Source organism: Bubalus kerabau, chromosome 3 (assembly GCF_029407905.1).
Source record: "Bubalus kerabau isolate K-KA32 ecotype Philippines breed swamp buffalo chromosome 3, PCC_UOA_SB_1v2, whole genome shotgun sequence".
NCBI classification, from domain to species: Eukaryota; Metazoa; Chordata; class Mammalia; order Artiodactyla; family Bovidae; genus Bubalus; species Bubalus kerabau.
In genome coordinates, this window is record NC_073626.1 from 8337786 (window position 1) to 8355769 (window position 17984).

The 17984-nt window shown below is 42.8% G+C and overlaps 1 long non-coding RNA gene across 1 annotated transcript; it reads right to left on the reverse strand.

Annotated features, from left to right (window-relative positions):
* Positions 1-2368: 2368 nt before the first annotated feature.
* Positions 2369-6832, reverse strand: LOC129647417 (uncharacterized). The gene is made up of 3 exons (XR_008712316.1): positions 6765-6832; positions 2838-2972; positions 2369-2633 (listed from the first exon to the last, which is right to left on the reverse strand). It is a non-coding gene; the product is annotated as an uncharacterized LOC129647417 (long non-coding RNA).
* Between the last annotated feature and the right edge of the window lie 11152 nt (positions 6833-17984).

Genomic DNA, 17984 nt, shown 5'->3' on the forward strand with positions numbered 1-17984 from the left:
GACCACTAGGAAAGCCCCCTAGTTACTAATTTTTAACCTATCAGAGGGAGTCTAAGATTCTCCTGTGGAGATTATAAAATCCTATTTTACCTTCACCAGGGATTAGGTTTACCTGGATTATTCCAGGTTATAAAACAATATTATTAAAGATGCTCTCTGAAATATGCTTACCTCCCACCAACACACACACACACACACACACACACACACACATGAAGGTTATGTACTTAAGAGCACAGATATGCACAAACCTGTGGGCATGCTCAGCGTGCACTAGTTCAGGGGCTGGCAGTGGGTGAATTCTGTTCTTCCCCAAACATATTTTGTGCTCTATGCCTCCTCCTTATACTAGAGCCTATTTGTGACTGCTTTAGTTGAAGTGTTGAAAAGAGGAAGAGCATTTTAGGAGTCTGCCCTGAAGGCGATTAAGATGGATGCTTAATGAGTACAGTAGATCTTTTGCTGTGTATAGAGAACCAGCAGCTTAGACTTCCCAGGTTCCTAGCTCACTCAGTCTGCATCGTGAACTTTCTGGGGCTGTCCTTACTTGGCACTGTTTAAAGTCTGTTTTGCCATATTTGTACATTTATTCCTTATCTGGGCTGCCTCCTTTCAATTTACTGGTGTTTTGTATGCTCCACATGGTTAATATCCTAGGTTTACTGAGGGTATTTTATCATTTATAGTTTCCAATTATTTTAAGAGTTGTATGCCATTACAATTTCCATTCTACTGTTGAGAAAACTGAAGATTAGCGAGATCACCCTGGCCTCAATCTCAGGTCTGGTGAATAGTTTGAACTTGGGTCTGTTGGCCCCAAGATACATGCATGCTTCTAACCCCCATGCTAGACTGTCTCCAGAGTTCTGAAATCTAGGCTAGGCTAAAGGTGGTATCTGCTTACATCCTACATTTGAATTAAGAAGGAAAGAGAGAGAAGTTTACAGACTCATCAAGTTTCTCTACTAGTTCTTCTGAAAAGCCAGAGTAACTTTTCTCACAGAAAACCCTTATTGAAGAAGTTTCCTAAGCCACAACAGCTGATAAATAGCAGCCATAGAACAGAAATCTACAGTTTCGTGCCTCTAGCAGGTCACCGGAAGCCCAGGCTCCTTAGACAACTTTCCTCGGAGGGGTTTCCGTGTCCATCCACCTTTAAAGATGGCCACCTTTCCCCGCCCCTTCCTGTTGGTCTCTGGTCTTCAGCTTCCCCCAGGGCTCCCTCACTCCTGGCATTCTCTCTCAGCCGTGTCGCCATGACCCTCACTGCTTTTCGGTTCATTTTCTGTTCAGCTCACTGAACTGGATGGGTAACACCCTCATATTTTGTTCCTGGGACACCAAGCTGTTTTGAGTTCTTAGTTTCTCCCTGTTCTCTCAGCAGTTGGCACTGCAGTTCCCAGTTTTGTTTTTTTAATGGTCCCTTTTAGTTCTCTAGTCAAGTTCATTCTTGCACAGAGCAGTCTGAAAGGTAACTGGAGTGTCTCATCTCACACTGCCTTAACAGCACCCCCCTTACCATGCCTCTCACCCCACTGGGAGCCAGGCCTGGATGTTAAGGACTGGCCTCCATTCTAGGCCAGCTCTGCTTCTGGACTTCAGCTCTCAACCTCAGCTTGTATCAACCATTGCAATTAGAAAGATGTTTTTAAAAAATTCAAACATTATTAATAATATTTTAAGTGGAAGCTAAAAATTGTTTGGTAGGGGCTTCCCTGGTGGCTCAGTGGTAAAGAACCCACCTGCCAATGCCGGCGATGCAGGTTGCATCCCTGGGTCAAGAAGACTACCCACCCCCCCACCCCAGTGAAGGAAATGGCAACACAATCCAATATTCTTTCTGGAGAAAGCCCATGGACAGAGGAGACTGGAGGCCTACAGTCCACGGGGTCACAAAAGAGTCAGACAAGATTTAGTGACTGCTGCTGCTAAGTCGCTTCAGTTGTGTCAGACTCTGTGCGACCCCATAGATGGCAGCCCACCAGGCTCCCCCATCCCTGGGATTCTCCAGGCAAGAACACTGGAGTGGGTTGCCATTTCCTCCTCCAATGCATGAAAGTGAAAAGTGAAAGTGGAGTCGCTCTGTTGTGTCCGACTCTTCACGACCCCATGGACTGCAGCCTACCAGGCTCCTCTGTCCATGGGATTTTCCAGGAAGAGTACTGGAGTGGGGTGCCATCGCCTTCTCCGATTTAGTGACTAAACAACAACGAAAAACTATTTGGTACTATTAATTAATAGAGAACAAAATATAACAAAGTAGTACCAATAAGAAATAAAAATTACTTTAAGAACATATTTGATTTTAATTTTATTCCTTTAAAATTTATACTTTATAGTCATAATGATGTAGATATAAATGTAAAATTTTAAAATAATGAACTGTGCATATATAGATGGATTTGTTTAGTACTTTTTGTATAGATAGGAATAAATGGCCAAAAGAGATGTTAGAAGTGGGGTCTTTGAGATGAAGAAGAAATAGCAGGATGCTCTCACACAAACTTATATTAGGAACATTTAAAAATTGTTGTACGATGAGTAAAAAGGAATTTTCTTTGTCTTCTTTCCCGTGATTTTTCTCTTCAGAATGTCTTCTAATTTCAATGGCATCTCCATTTTGTTTTTCCTCTCTAAGTGGGAAATGCCAGTCAGGCCAACTTCATCTCAACCTTGCAATACCATGAAATGAAGAGTCGGACACGACTGGGAGACTGAACAACAACCAAGGCCAAGCATGAGACCTCTATTCCACACTTCCCGCTGCCTTCCCAGCTCGACACCCCCAAAGGCCATCAAAGCCCTGCCGATTACATCCCACCACTCTCCCTTCTCACCTCATCAACCAGAGTTCTCTTCACCTTCACGGACTCTGCTGCACCCTCCCTGGCCCCTTGCTCTTCACTCGTGGCAGGCAGCTCCTCCCTCGGGCTTTCGTCGCTTCAGGATTTTCACATCGTTAATGCGTTGACCTAGTTGGGTCTTTTCTCAGTTATCACGTTCTTAGTGAGGCCTTCATCGACCAACCAGATTTGCTCCCATCCTTTTCTCTTGCTTTATTTATCTCCTAGACACTTATCACCATCCAATATACTATCTTATTTATCTGTTTTATGTCTATCCTCCTCTAGGGCAAAGTAAATTCCATTAGGGCAGAACTTTTAATTTATCTCAAATGCCTAGACACTGGCACATACTGAGTCTTAATAAATGTTTGTTGAATAAATACATACATACGTGTGTATATATATATATATACATATATAGTTTGTTGCCCTTAAAGTTAGTTCAATGACATTTTAACTATCATTTAACAGTGTGTGCGCCCTAAGTAGCTTCAGCCATGTCAGACTCTTTGTGACCCTATGGACTGTAGCCCACTAGGCTCCTCTGTCCATGAGATTCCCCAGGCAAGAATACTGGAGTGTGTTGCCATGCCTTCCTCCAGGGGATTATTTAACTATAATACAATGTAACTATTATAGTTTTATAATATATGGAAAGGGAGGTTTGGTTCACTCAAGGACTAGGACTCCTTGGAAGGGATCAATACTATTGTTTTGACACATCATATTTGAGATGAGAACAAAGGATTTCACCAGAAATTGGGCTTTCAGCAAATACAATATTTAACTTGCGAGACCTATGTATTTTTAAAATTCCAAGAAATATATTTAGAAGAATTCTCTTTCAATATATTTGTTTCTTAGAATATTTATTTAAAAAATGCTCAGATCCTCTCTAAGCATTTTCTACTCAGAGTCCTTACAGAAGGTAAGTTCATGGATGCAGAATTGGAATTCAAAGGAATTATTTTATTGATTTTCTATTGCCCAAGTAAAGGAACTAGAAAGAAAATACCTGAAGCACCATCAGGACACCAGATTTTTGGAAAAATTAAATTGTAGAGATGCCATGGGATAATCTAGTAAGCAATGTGACCCCACTGAGGGAAAAAGACATGTTAGGGAAAGCAGTAGAGAAGAGATGCAGTGTTAGGGTAACATCGACTTCAGAAAGCCGTGAGCATTGGGAACAATTTCATTCCTATGGAATAATCTTGGGGTTGCAAAGAGTCAGACACAACTGAGCGACTTTCCTTTCCTTTCCTTTGTATCAGTATGGAATAATCTACCTTTTGGAAGGGGAGAGGACTGGGGGGATGATCAAAAAGCAGGGTTTTATCATAAGTAAAGACCATCTGCAGAAATACAATCAGAGTTATTACCGATCTTCTCAGAAAATGTTCATTTTTAAGGGAGCTGACAGCACCGATATTCTCTTCTCTTAGGAATCAAGCTAATTCTGGCCTCAAGGCAATGGAGGAAATCAGAACCCATGGGGCCGATGGTGCGTCTAAGTTATTTCCTCTGCCCTGTTCTTACCACTGTTTTATCAGCAAGGAAGGCCTTCAGGACAGAGGTTGTGCCCCAGTTATCATCTCACAGGACATTCCTGAGGTCACACATTTCCAGGACACAACTGAGATACTGCAAACAGGAGCCAAGCAGTTGCTTTCCTTCTGCCCTGAAGAGGTTCCTGCCAAGCACCTCATCTTTCAGCAGCTCTTACAGAACAAGTATGTCAGGTTCTCAACGCCCTGCTAACAGGCCTCACTTATTTCTGACTTTTCCCAGGTAGAGACACTAGTTACAGGATACACAGTCTCTTTTGATCATCTTGTTGGGTTGGCCGAAATTAATCTTTTATGATGTCATGCACGTGTTAAATTTCAAAAATGGGATCTTGTCTCTATGATTCTGATGCAAGATACTTCTACATTCTTTGTTAATCATGAAATACAACTTCTTTCAATGGTAATCAATCAATAATCTTTGTTAGGTTTTTAACTTTGTTGTATGGAAAGAGCTCTCTTATTCATTTGAAGACCCTTGAAATTAAGGGCCATATCTAATGGATCTGTCTTTCCTTACAACATGCTACTTGCCCGTATTAGATGCTCAGTAAAAGCTTCTTAGATAGGTGAATAGCTCAGCTGATAAATGAAAGGTTGATTTAAAAATTCAGACCTAGTCTCTGTCCCTAAGAACCTTAATATGTAGGTGAGGAAACAATATACAATTTAGTCAAAACATTAACATGGGACAATAAATGCCCAGCAGGTAGGACATAGATGATAAGTTCTCATGAACTTCTGAATAGATTTCCTGGTGGAAGTTGGATTTGATCTATGTATTGAGAAATGAGTGGGATTTCAGTAACTGGAGAAGATGGAATCCCAGGGACTGGGGAGCCTGGTGGGCTGCCGTCTCTGGGGTTGCACAGAGTCGGACACGACTGAAGCGACTTAGCAGCAGCAGCAGCAGCAGCTGGGTAGAGATAGGAGTAAAGACTCAGGTATGGAGATATATTGGATGTGTTCCAGATAGCAATTAGTTTGTGTGGTACATACACAGTGAGATTAGTTTAGCAGAGGAAGCAGGCCTAGAATGCCAAAGGAAGAGGTTTCAGTTTTATCCTGTAGACAACATTGAACTCTACAGTAATAGAACTAACCCAGTTACCAGATACTTCCAGAATCACGGAGTGATGTGAGAGACACAAGTTAAGGACAGACATAGAAAGAAGTGCCGTAAGAGTGACAAATACTCCAATGAACGTGAGAATTAGGGTGTAGTGATTGATTCTATGTTGGTTTAGCACAAGACAGCTGGCCCCGGCCCTGTCTTCAAGCTGGTGCCCAGAGACAGCCAAAAAACAATGAGACAATGGCTTCAGGAGGAAGGGCCCCAGACACTCAGCCTCGGGAGCCATCTTCAGGCAATTCATCTCACTTCTAATTGTCCAGTGTTTTCCTATGAGACCAGAAATCCTGCCCGACACACTGGCCCCTGGACAGCCTCCGGCAGCACTAATTACCAGTGTTTTCCAAGGTCTCCACATTTATCCTGAGTCATGTAGAAAGCCTCTAAATTATTTTCAAGGACTTTAAAAACTCACAGGAAAAAGTCATTGAATTCTTTAACACAACACGTATCTCTCCTTTGATCAAAACATATATAAAATAACTGAGATTTCTTTATATTTTAGTGGCTGAAAGCCACATGCAGAATTTTTTTCTTCATTTTTACCCCTTTTTAGGAAGTAGCAAAAATCAATAGCAAATTTAATTTTTGGCGGTGTAGAGAATTATCACATGTTAAAATATATTTTTAAAATATGGTTTATAAAGGCCCATGCGTTTTCCTGAATCTACACCGATGGTTTTTCAACCTCCAAGTCAGAAGAGACTACTTAAGTTTGGCTGGGTTTGCAGAGGAAGCACCTTGCCCTTCCTAGAAATGTAGCTTGTTTTAAAAATGAGCTTCAAGAAAACAAATTGATTCCGAATTTTAAGGTGGGGGTGGGGAGCTTGGCTGCAGCTAAGAGAACTTGGTATCTTCCCTGTTGAGTTTTTTGGTCTCACAGCTTCATGGACTAAGAGGGTGTCGTGAACTTGGATAGCAGCCATTCTAGAAAAATCTAATCAGGACAGGATTTGGTGTTAATGACTTCGGTAGTTTAGAGAAATGGAAACAGGCTGAAGGAGGTGAGGTGGTTTTTGTATTTCTGGAGAGGTTTGGTGCTTGTAAGAATGCCTAAAATTAGGGTCCTCGTCCTCACCAGGTAATTCCAGGGAAATAGCTCCCCTAAACATGCTAACCAGAGTCGCACACCCAGGCCCATAGAGGCAACCCCTGTTTGTGCTTGACCTTGACTAAGCATCAGTTATATCGGCATTATCTACTGGCAGGTGGTCTTACCTGACTTTCTTCTTAGCTTTTCAGCATTTCCCCTGCCTGAACCTCAGCTCCCTGTCCTCCCAATAATCTGTGACTGATGACCTCAGATCCCTGCCTTTCTTTCCTGTTCCGACCTCTTGAAACTGCTGTAGGCCTTTGACCTTGACCACCTGAGTTCCCACACCTGGCTCCTGCTGGCATTAAACCAGGAGGACACTCCTACCCAGGTGTCCCACTCGCTAGTCCTGACCTTGACTCTGAATTCCTCGCTTCACTGCCATTCTCAGACACCACACTCCAGTAAGACCTCATTATGGAGGTCTGTGGAGTCACTTCCTTGGGAAGTTTTCATAAGAAAGGCTGAATAAACTTGCTTAGATAGTGCGCGTCTAGCCTTGGCCTCAGAGGCGTCCTTGTAATTCTATGACCCTCACCAACATTGTTGCTGCAAACCACAGGGGCCACGCTGGAAAGAAAGAATTTCTGTGGGTAACAACAATTTCTGACAATCTCCTCTCAGGTTCAATTTCAGGTCTCCCTCACAGGAGATGTGTCATGTTTGTGTAAATGTAAGTCTTAGAAATACAAAAAGGAATGTAGAATTACAACGATGTAGACTAAAGCAAGAACCACAAAAATGAAGGACTTCTATTTCTCCTCTAACCGCTAAATGTTTCTAGTAAGCAATCTAAATTGGCAGCCCTTATCATTTATTTCACCTGTAGAGAGATTTCTGGAACTTTAAATTGTGCTCACATGCTAAGTTGCTTCAGTTGTGCCCGACTCTTTGTGACCCCATGGACCATAGCCTGCTAGGCTCCTCTCTGTCCATGGGATTGTCCCTGCAAGAATACTGGAGTGGGTTGCCATTTCCTCCTCCAGGGGACCTTCCCAACTCAGGAATTGAACCTGCGTCCCTTATGTCTCCTGCATGGCAGGTGGGTTCTTTACCACTGGCGCCACCTGGGAAGCCCTTGTTCAAGGGGTTGGAAACAAGTCAGGCTTTTCTGAATGAAGCCTCCCCTCACACATCTGTGTGCAGGTCATGGGGACGACTTCTACAGATTGACCTTGGGGCCCAGAAAGGTGTAAGGTGAGAGGATGTCTTGGAAACACAGAACAAGGTGAACCGATGACAGACATCGAAGAGTTTGGAAGGGACAAGCCCTGGTCAGACTGCTCCATGTCAAGCCCTGTGGGACATGCAGGACCCCCAGAGGTGAGGTGAGGCAGGTAATGGGATTAGGCTGAAGGAAGCTCTCTTTCTCTCCTGGTGTGTTGGTTTGGCACACAGGCTGCTGTCTTTTCTGTTAGACATTTTCCATTGTGCACAGAGAGGGGGAGGTGGGTATTGGTCCCACAAAGAAGGACCCCAAGGCTCAGCCCAGGAGCCAACTCCAGGCAATCCATCTTACTTCTGCTGTCCGCTCTTTTCCCACGAGAGCTGACTTGCTACCCGAAACCCTGGCCCCCCACAGCCTACGCTGGGCACTTTGTGCAGCAGCACTAACTTCCTAGTGTCTTTACAGGAATCCTGACCCAGAAATGCACCTCAATAGGTAAGAAGTTAAAAAAAACACAAACAGGGGAACCAAACCGAGAGATAAAACATTCTTGGGCTCTGAGGAACTCAGAAGCCCGAGGTTGGAGCACAATTCACACGTTGGTCAGCCAGCTCTGCGCAGGCTGATAAGTCATTTCGAGAAAAACAAATGAATTCATATCTGATAAACCAGCACATTGATAATACCGAATTCCTTTCGCCTTTCTAAGACGCTGTCTGGCAGGGGGCTGGGCAAGTCCTTGCTCTGCCAGGGCTGAAGGAGCTGAGCTTTACTGTAGTTGCTCACAATGGACTATTTCTCGGTTTAGCCAGTCCTACCGGGATTGGACTGGGTAGCTCCCGCTTCCCCCTAAATAATTTAGACATGTCCCCATACCTGCTGTGAGAAGGGCAGCTGATAAAATCTGTTTTGAGAAGGTCCATTGTTCCAACCACAAATAAGAACAGCTGAGTGGATCCCAGGAGAGTTTTTATGATTTTTTTTTTGAAAATGTTTTTGAGGGGATAGTTCCTGGCTGTCCCACCTAAATGGTACTGCCCGCTGTACACATAAACATACATCGACACAAACATGAAAGAGATTCTCCTCAGAGTTGTTCTCAGACACCATGCAACTCAGTGACTCCAGAGAAAAACAGGTTGAATACTCTAGAAACTCGGCTGGATCTGAATTGCTAGCTTTCTAGATTTATAGGGTGACTTCTGAATTCTGCATTCAGACTTAGCATGGCTTATATTTGACAATTATTCTTTTTTTTTAAAATCTTTACACACTGTATTTTCTTGTTTTGTTGGATTTTTTTGCTTATGACAGCTCCAAGCCATTTCTTCTGCCCTTCTGCACTCAACCTGTATTATTGCATCATTTCTTTGTTGTCAGATCAAATTATACTTTTGTTCTATTCTTCTCAATGTTAAATGGTAGAACAAAGATGCCTGAATAATCTAGTGGCTATAGGCATGGCTTATATTAATACAAAGTGGAAAAGCAGCCCAGAAGAACAATTTCTGATTCTTTCTGAGCAAGTTGAGGATCTTTTTATACAAAAGATGATATTTAAGTTGGATTGTGAAGGACGAGTAGGAAATAAGCAGGTGGCTATTTCCAAATACAGGACTTCCCTGATGGCTCAGAGGTAAAGAATCTGCCTGCCAAGAAGGAGATAAGAGTTCAATCCCTGGGTCAGGAAGATCCCCTGGAGTAGGAAATGGCAACCCACTCCAGTATTCTTGCCTGGGAAATCCCATGGACAGAGGAGCCTGACGGGCTACAGTTCATGGTGTCACAAGAGTCAGACATGACTCAGAGGCTCAGCCACCACCACCATTTCCAAATACATATGGCACAGTATTGGCCTGCTTAAATATTCATTCATTCATTCCCAGAAAAGCCTGCTTGAGCACTGGGAATATAATGATTAATAAGATGGACCTGGTTGTGTTCATCGAACAAGGTGATGTAGTTGTTTAAGAACTACAGACAAGTAAAAAAATTATATTCTGATGCTGAAGCTGAAACTCCAATACTTTGACCACCTGATGCAAAGATCTGACTTATTGGAAAAGACCCTGTTGCTGGGAAAGATTGAGGACAGAAGGAGAAGGGGACGACAAAGGATGAGATGGTTGGATGGCATCACTGACTCTACGGACGTGAGTTTGAGCAAGCTGCAGGAGTTGGTGATGGACAGGGAACCCTGGCATGCTACAGTCCATGGGGTCAGACATGACTGAGCGACTGAACTGACTGGCTGAAGCCGGCAAAAGAATAGGGACCGTGTACTTTAGCAACACATTCCCTCGATGGTTCAGTGGATAAAGAATCCCCCTGCAATGCAGGAGAAACAGGAGATGCAGGTTCAATCCCTGTGGGAAGATTCCTGGAGGAGGAAACGGCAATATACTCCAGGATTCTTGCCTGGAAAATCCCACGGACAGAGGAGCCTGGCAGGCTACAGTCCACAGGGTCACAAAGAGTCAGACACAACTGAGCGACTAAGCACAAGCACACGATGCAATTAGAAAGATGAGGAAAATTAGGCCCTTGCTTCCATGCTGCCTCCACTTTGGCCCTTCCTCAGTGAAGGGAAGAGGAAGTCTTCTGTTGCTATTGTTTCCACAGCAACAAAGCAAACTATTTCTTGGAGTCCCTTAGAAGAATTATCAGATATATTAAAAGCTTTGATCAAAAGATTCAGTATTAAATCAAAATGCATCCTCCTGTTTTGCTCCCATAAGTCCAAATAAAGAGAGCTTTCTTCAAGTATGCATTAGATTTTGGTTTCCATCAGGCATGGACCTTGGTGTGTAACTGTCCTTACTTCTCCTCATTAGATGCTCCTGGCTCTCAGACAGTTCTGGGGTCCAGAGAACATCCTCCTCGTCCACACTGGGATGTAGATGTACCTTTTCTCACCTGCAGCCACTGCACCTAGGTCTATGGGGCAGACGCCTCTGGGCCTCCCAGTTTCTCTTAGTTCCAAACAAGAAGTGTCAACTAAGTGAACCCTAAGGTCCTTTTCAGCCATCTTACATTCAGAATTTCCTTTTTTTTGTTCACTCTCTAGATGAGTCTTTGAGATCAATAGTGCTTTTGTATCATTAGAGGGCAGACTTCCCTTGGAGTAGAAAGCGAAAGAGAGTCTTGAAAAATTAAAATATTTGATATGAAGCATTGGATTCTTCTCTTGGAGGGTGAGCATCAGAGAAGGAGGGAATGGAGGGCAGAGGAGATAATGAAAGAATCAGCCACTCACCCTTGAGCAAATGTTCACTATTAACTGAATGTTTAGTGTGTAGGGAGGTATGTCAAACTACAGGTCCCACTGGTAGATCATGAATAGGTTTATTACATCACAAATAGCAGTAAAAAATAAAATAAAACAACATAGAAAACAAGGCATATTTTGTATAGTAAGAAGATATACCTATTCATGAAATTTTGCTTTGTATATGTATGGGTGGGAATACATACTAAATTACAATATAAAATTTATTCCTAACTGTGCATAGAGCTTGAACATTTTGAGGAATATTGACCTAAGGGGTCACACGTTACCTTAAGGGTTAAATGTTTTTAATATTATATACTGACATGAAAATTATTTTCATATTTATTTAATGGGAAAATTTTATTTAATATAAAACAAATTTAATGTCTGGCTGAAGCACAATAAGACTCATGCAGATAAACCAGAATAATAAGTATTACAGAACTGATTAGAATATATTGTTTCATTTATAGACTCCAATATCTTTTGCCTTGAAATTGGTAGCACTTTCCTCTCTTATAAATCCCTTTTATTTTCCATTTAAAATCTTTGTAAACTGATTATTGACTTTGAAGTCAGACCTGCATCTGGATCCAAAGTCCACCATTCCCTACATGTAGGACTTTGGGAAAATTATTTAGCATCTTTCTGCCCAGTTGCCTTGTCTTTAAAATTAGGGCAGTTGGGCTTTGCACATAGAGTTGTTTTCACCGTATCAGCTAATGTTGGAAAGTAATTAGTCCAGGCTCTAGGATGTAGTAAGCTCACAATAAATGATAGCTCTCATGGTTAAAGACAATTAAACAGTTTTCCCTTCTTCTTAATTTGGGAAGCTGAAATCCAGAATAAGCCAAGTGACAGATGACAAGTCTACCTGCCTCTCCAACTCTCGGCAGGTTGCATCTTTGTCTTTAGAGCCTACGTATTTGGTGAGAATAATAAGTTAGCACAGATAGCAAAGAATAAAAGTTGATCTCAATTCACATTCACCTCCTTCTGACTTCCACTCCAATCTAGCTAAGAGGCGGTACCATTTCTGGGCTGTTTTCCAGTTGAAAAACTGAAGAATGTGGTGCCTCTGTTCAGGGTGAGTAAGTTGGCTGCCCCCTTGGGACAACTCACTGGCCTGAACGGGATTTCTCTTCCCACCTGTGCTTCAGGTCATTATCCTGTAGCATAAAGTGTTTACAAGCAGTAGCTTTCAGAGTGTCCCATAATGGAGGAATTCCATACAGGTTACACAGCTGTTTTTTAATAAGGCTCCAAAATCTGGTTATTTCTCAGTATCACCAATTGGAGGTGATAAAATTCATGTGATGTTCATGAAACATGAAACATCTTTTATCCCCCTGAAGGTCATGGTGTACCCTCTCTTATGGTCATCAATCTTAGAGGACCCCGACTTGGAACTTTCCCAGAGACCAAGTCCACAGTTCACAGTTCCCATAGTGAAGAGATCAATGATTTGATAAACATATGACAGAATTTTGTACTTTTTGAGTTATAAGACATTATAGAGATCAATTAGAATAAATCTTTCAGTTTACAGGTAAAGGATATTAGATTATTTGCTCAGTTTTGTCACCTGTTTAATGTGTGGCTCAGAACCTGAACTCAGACATCCTGTCTCCAGGCTGGGTACCCTTCCCACTGCCTTCTAGATTCCCAACAATGGGTCTGCACCAAAGGCAGTCCTTCCATAGTTCAAGGTCATGGTACGACTATTTAGAGTCGCCTTCACAAAGCAGGCTGGCAAGTTCTCCCGCAGCCCAGCCATAGGACAAACTTTCCAAGGGAGCCCGGAAACTGGGCTTTCTGCCACTTGACATCCCATATTTCTCTCTAAAGTACAGAAAAGGACTGGTTCCTTTTCTGAAGGTATTTGACTACAGGTTTCAAAAGTTAGTGAATATTCATGACTTTTAACTCAGTGATCCCGGGTTGTAGAAATTAATCATGAAGAAAATCTGGATAAGGGCAAAGATTTAGCTGCAACGATGGCACGATATTGTTTTTATAACAACACGATCCTGGACCTGGGGAACTGTTTAAATAAATGGCAGTATATTTATATATATAAATATTTTTCTGAAATAAATATGTTTATTTTAGAATGATTAAAATGGTGTTTTAGGAAAAAAAAAAAAATAAACCTGGAAAATGTTCTTGATACACTGCTCAGGAAAACTATACAGAATGATTCTAAGTTTGTAATAAGAATCTACATTTATACCTATATTTGCTTAAAATGAAGACATATTAAATATTCCAATATATTAAGGGTGGGTGGCAAAACAACTCGGCCATTGATATATATATATTTATTTTTTTTATTTTTGCCCACACCACAAAGCATGCAGGATCTTACTTCTCCAACCAGGCATCAAACCCACGCCCTCTGCAGGGGATGCACAGTCTTAACCACCGGACTGCCAGGGAAGTCCTTGGGCTGTTGGTACTTTTGTCTTTGGATTTTACTGTACTTTTGAAAAATTCAAAAAGGGACATTCATTGCTTTTGTCGTGAGACAGAAGTACTATTTAAAGTCTGATTTCTTTCCTCATTGTGCTTCTGAAGTAGGCCCAGAAAGCCGAAGACATAGGGTGGCACTCTAGACCTTACAAGGGGGTGCAGTGGTGAAAACAGAGAGGACCATACTCTGAAGATTTGTTATATGTAGTGTTTCCAGTCCTTTGGGTTATTGTAAACTTCAACAAGCACAAGATTCTTTTTTTTTTTTTTTAATGTTTTCTTCTAGACTACCTGAAGGCAATAAGTCTCAAACATTCTTAAGATGAAAGGCCAGTTAAGCAGGGAAAATCTCCATAACCTACCCTCTCCACTTTCCACCGGTTGTATCAATTTAGAGAGAAGCAAAATGAAATACATCGCAGTAAAATAATTGCTGGCAATATGTCAGAAGTACTTACTGTATGTGAAAATTGCATGAGCTTATACGCATGACTGAAAGTTGTACAGCACGTCAAGTAAACCTAAACTAACCCAGTAGTGTTATTACATTTATCTTGTTAGTAAGTTGCCAATGACTTAGAACAAATGCATAGAAGACACATAATGCCTGGAGGTGATACCATTCAAGTCGAGTTCGGGGCTTACATTTGCTCTCGCACACGGGTGTGGGAGAGTCATATTTGAACCAGAACACACATGTGTCTTAGTTTAGCAACTAGGAAATTGTAGGGCAAAAATAAACTTCATGCAAAAATGCATCACTCCACATTACAGGGTTAATCAAATAAATTACATCAAGCTAGGATAATAATATCGCTGGACCGAGAGTAATTTATCACTGAAGAGCAAGATTGATAGCCATTAGAAGCTCCAACCAACCAAAACAAAAATGATGAGGCCCTGTTGTGAAAGTCACCTTCTCAGAACCTGTGGAATCTCAGAGAGCAGCACGTCCGCCTGTCACAGGGCCTGGGCAGCACTGCCATGAGGCTCTATTTTGTGTGTGTTCGTGGGTGGGAGGTCAGAATTTTCAGTAAAATCCAGTAATAGGCTATTCTTGGATTACGACTGTGCAGTTTGTATAACTTTTGATCATTAACTTAGCGGATTGGCTCTACGCAAAATGGAAACCTATGGCCTGTACTGCCACCTGTTTGTCACCTGCCTGTAAGCATTCAGGGAAGGACTCCTTTAGAATCGGGGCTTCCCTGGTGGCTCAGCGGCAAAGACTCCGTCTACAATCCAGAAACCACAGGGAACGTAAATTCAACCCCTGGGTCGGAAAGATCTTCTGGAGGAGGAAATGGTAACCACTCCAATATTCTTGCCTGAGAAATCTCACGGACAGAGAAGCCTGGCGGGCTACAGCCCATCAGCTCGCAGTAGAGTCGGACATGACTTAGTGACCAAAAAACAGCAAATTTACAATCAGCGTTCTCTCTGAGGGCCACCCCTATCCCAGATCAACCCTTTTGATCACTGTGGGTTTAAGGGATTCTTTTTTTAAAAAAAAAATTTAATGTAGACCGTATTTTTTAAAGTCTTTATTCAATTTGTTACAATATTACTTCTGTTTTATGTTTCGGCTTTTTGGCCAAAAAAACACGGGATGTGGAATCTTAGTTCCCTGACCAGGGGTCAAACCGGTACCATCTGCATTGGAAGGCAAAGTCTTAACCACTGAACAACCAGGTAAATCTCTAGGGAAGTCTTAATCAATATAAACTGAGGAAATGAGTAAGAATCTGGTTAACTGGTTTACCCAGGGCCTCTGCCGGGACCAGAGGGTGGATCAAGAGCTTTTTCTGGAATATCCAAAAATCTAGAAAGTTTTTCTCCCTTTTTTTTCTTCTTCTTCTTTTTTTTTTTTTTTTCCTTTTTCCTCTGTTACTATCACCCTCTTCCTGCTCAAGGACGAGTAGTAACAGAAATAGAAGACTGGTTGTGGAGAATATTCCGTGCCAATGTTTTAATTCTTTTTTCTTCCTGGTGATTTTTCATTTTCTTGGTTTCTTAACAGCCATCTCTCATCTCTGAGAAATTAATTGCCTTTTTCAGTTGCTCTGCATCTGTATGCCAAAGAAATAAAGGGGGAGCTTTAGAGTTTTAAAAACAAAGAGAAGATGTTGGAATCTTTCTAATAGCCTCTATCTTCAGGGAATTAGTGCTTGTGAGATAATTCCTAACTAGGCCCAAGAAGAAAAACCTAGGAATCCTAACCAGTAAACAGGCACAGTGATGCCTGGGCCTTCAGAGTGTTTGAGAATTAGCTGTGATTTATGCAGTGGGGTGGAGGGTATTAATTCCAACATCTGAAAGGGCTTTGCATGACCCCCTCCCCTTAAAAATGGTTTGGCTTGTCAGATGTAATCTGGCCCTGACAATTCAGATGGCGCCCTCCAGGGACAGAGGACGGTGGAGTGGTAGCAGTGATCTGGCAGCCTCAGGACTTTACAGGCGCTGAGACTGCAATCGGCTGAGGCTCTAGCTGTGTGGCTGGGCCAGGCCCTGAGGCTAAATAGGACTACCAGAAGGGGACGCCCCTGGTCACTCCTGCCTCTGCAGAGGCCCCGCAACTTCTGAGGCCATGTGGTCAGGATGAGTCAGGCCTTGGCACCCTTGGACTTCTGGCTCCTGCCCTCCGGGCTGTCTTTTCTACACCGTTTTGAGCTTCTTGAAAAGTGAAATCATTTAGTCATGTCCAACTCTTTGCGACCCCATGGACTGTAGCCTACAGGCTCCTCGGTCCATGGGATTTTCCAGGCAAGAATACTGGAGTGGATTGCCATTTCCTTCTCCAGGGGATCTTTCCGACCCAGGGATTGAACCCTGGTCTTCCTCATTGTAGGCAGATGCTTTACTGTCTGAGCTACCAGGAAAGCCCTCTGAGCTTCTTGAGTCTTCTTAATTCTTTGTACCTAAACTAGCTTTGGGCTTCTCAGATGGAGCTAGTGGTAAAGAACCCTCCTGCCAAAGCAGGAGACACAAGAGACATGGGTTCAATCCCGGGGTTGGGGACATCCCCTGGAGGGTGGCATGGCTACCCACTCCAGTATCCTTGCTGAGAGAATCCCATGGGCAGAGGAGCCTTGTGGACTACAGGTCATGGGGTCGCAGAGTCGTACACGACTGAAGCGACTTAGCCCACAAGCTTGCTTTAGAAAGTGTGCCGATCGCTGCCTGACATTTGATCTAGACTGAGGTTGACCGCTACCTTTCTGAATGGAATTGTCACTCTCATGCTTCCCTCAACTGACACAGAGCAGGTAGTGTCCCCTGGCAGAGAGGGAGCAACACTTTGGGGACTGGGGGGATTTTCCAAATTCTCTGAAATCACACGGTTGGTCCTTCCTCAGATAAGATCCACTGCAGGGGCAATGGTTGAAAGGTGTAAATTCAAGCTGGAAACCATCCATGGCTACTGCCAACTGTCTGCCGGAGGACTTCCAACAAAGAATTCGGATTTTTTTTTTTTTATTCCCCAGGGAAGAAGTTAGGCCAATGCAGAAGTGCCCCTGCTATGTCTTATATTCTCCTGGCTATAAGAAAGTCCTTGGGCAAGTGGCCTAAAAGAGCCATGCCTCAGTTTTCCTCATCTATAAAATGGGTGTAATAAAAATGGTACCATCTTTCAGGAGAGTTCCAGGTAAAAGTATTGTACAAAGACATTTAGAAGAGTGCTTGCGCACGGAAATCACTCCTGAGCCCCCACAACTGCTCCTCTCCGAGGCCTAAGGAGCAAAGGATTAGGGCTAAACTTTGAATACTGTCCATAGGTGAGGCTTCTGGTTTCCTTTGTTTATTTATAAGATGAAATGATAACAGTGAAGCACAATGAAGTAATAGCAGGCCATCTTTTGTCACTTCAGGCATTTAGGGACCCCAGGACAGGGGCTTATCTCTAGGAACCCTCCTAGGTCTTACGTGGTTGTCTTGGTTCAGAAGAGAAAGCGTGGACCCAGTGCATTTCCTTCCTTCGTCTGCTCTTCTAACACAGTTAACGTCTGGCTTGGTTCACCGTGTACCCTACCTACTAATCTGGGTTTGTGTCCTATGTCAACCAGTGCCCCAAGCCAAGAACCAAATTCTCTCTTAGAACACAACGTGTATGTGTGTGTGTGTGTGTGTGTGTGCTCAGTTGTGTCTGACTCTTTGCAACCCCATGGACGATAGCCCACCAGGCTCCTCTGTTCATAGGATTATCTCGGCAAGAATACTGAAGTGGATTGTCATGCCCTCCTCCAGGGGAGCTTCCCGACCCCAGGATCAAACCCATGTCTCTTGTGTCTCCTGTGACGGCAGGCAAATTCTTTACCCTGAGTCACCAGGGAAGGAAACCCCCAGCATGCAATACTAAAAACAAAAAAGGAAAGAAAAAGAAAGAGAAAAAGAATGAAAAACCTTGAGGCCATAGTCAATCAGCTAATATAAAGT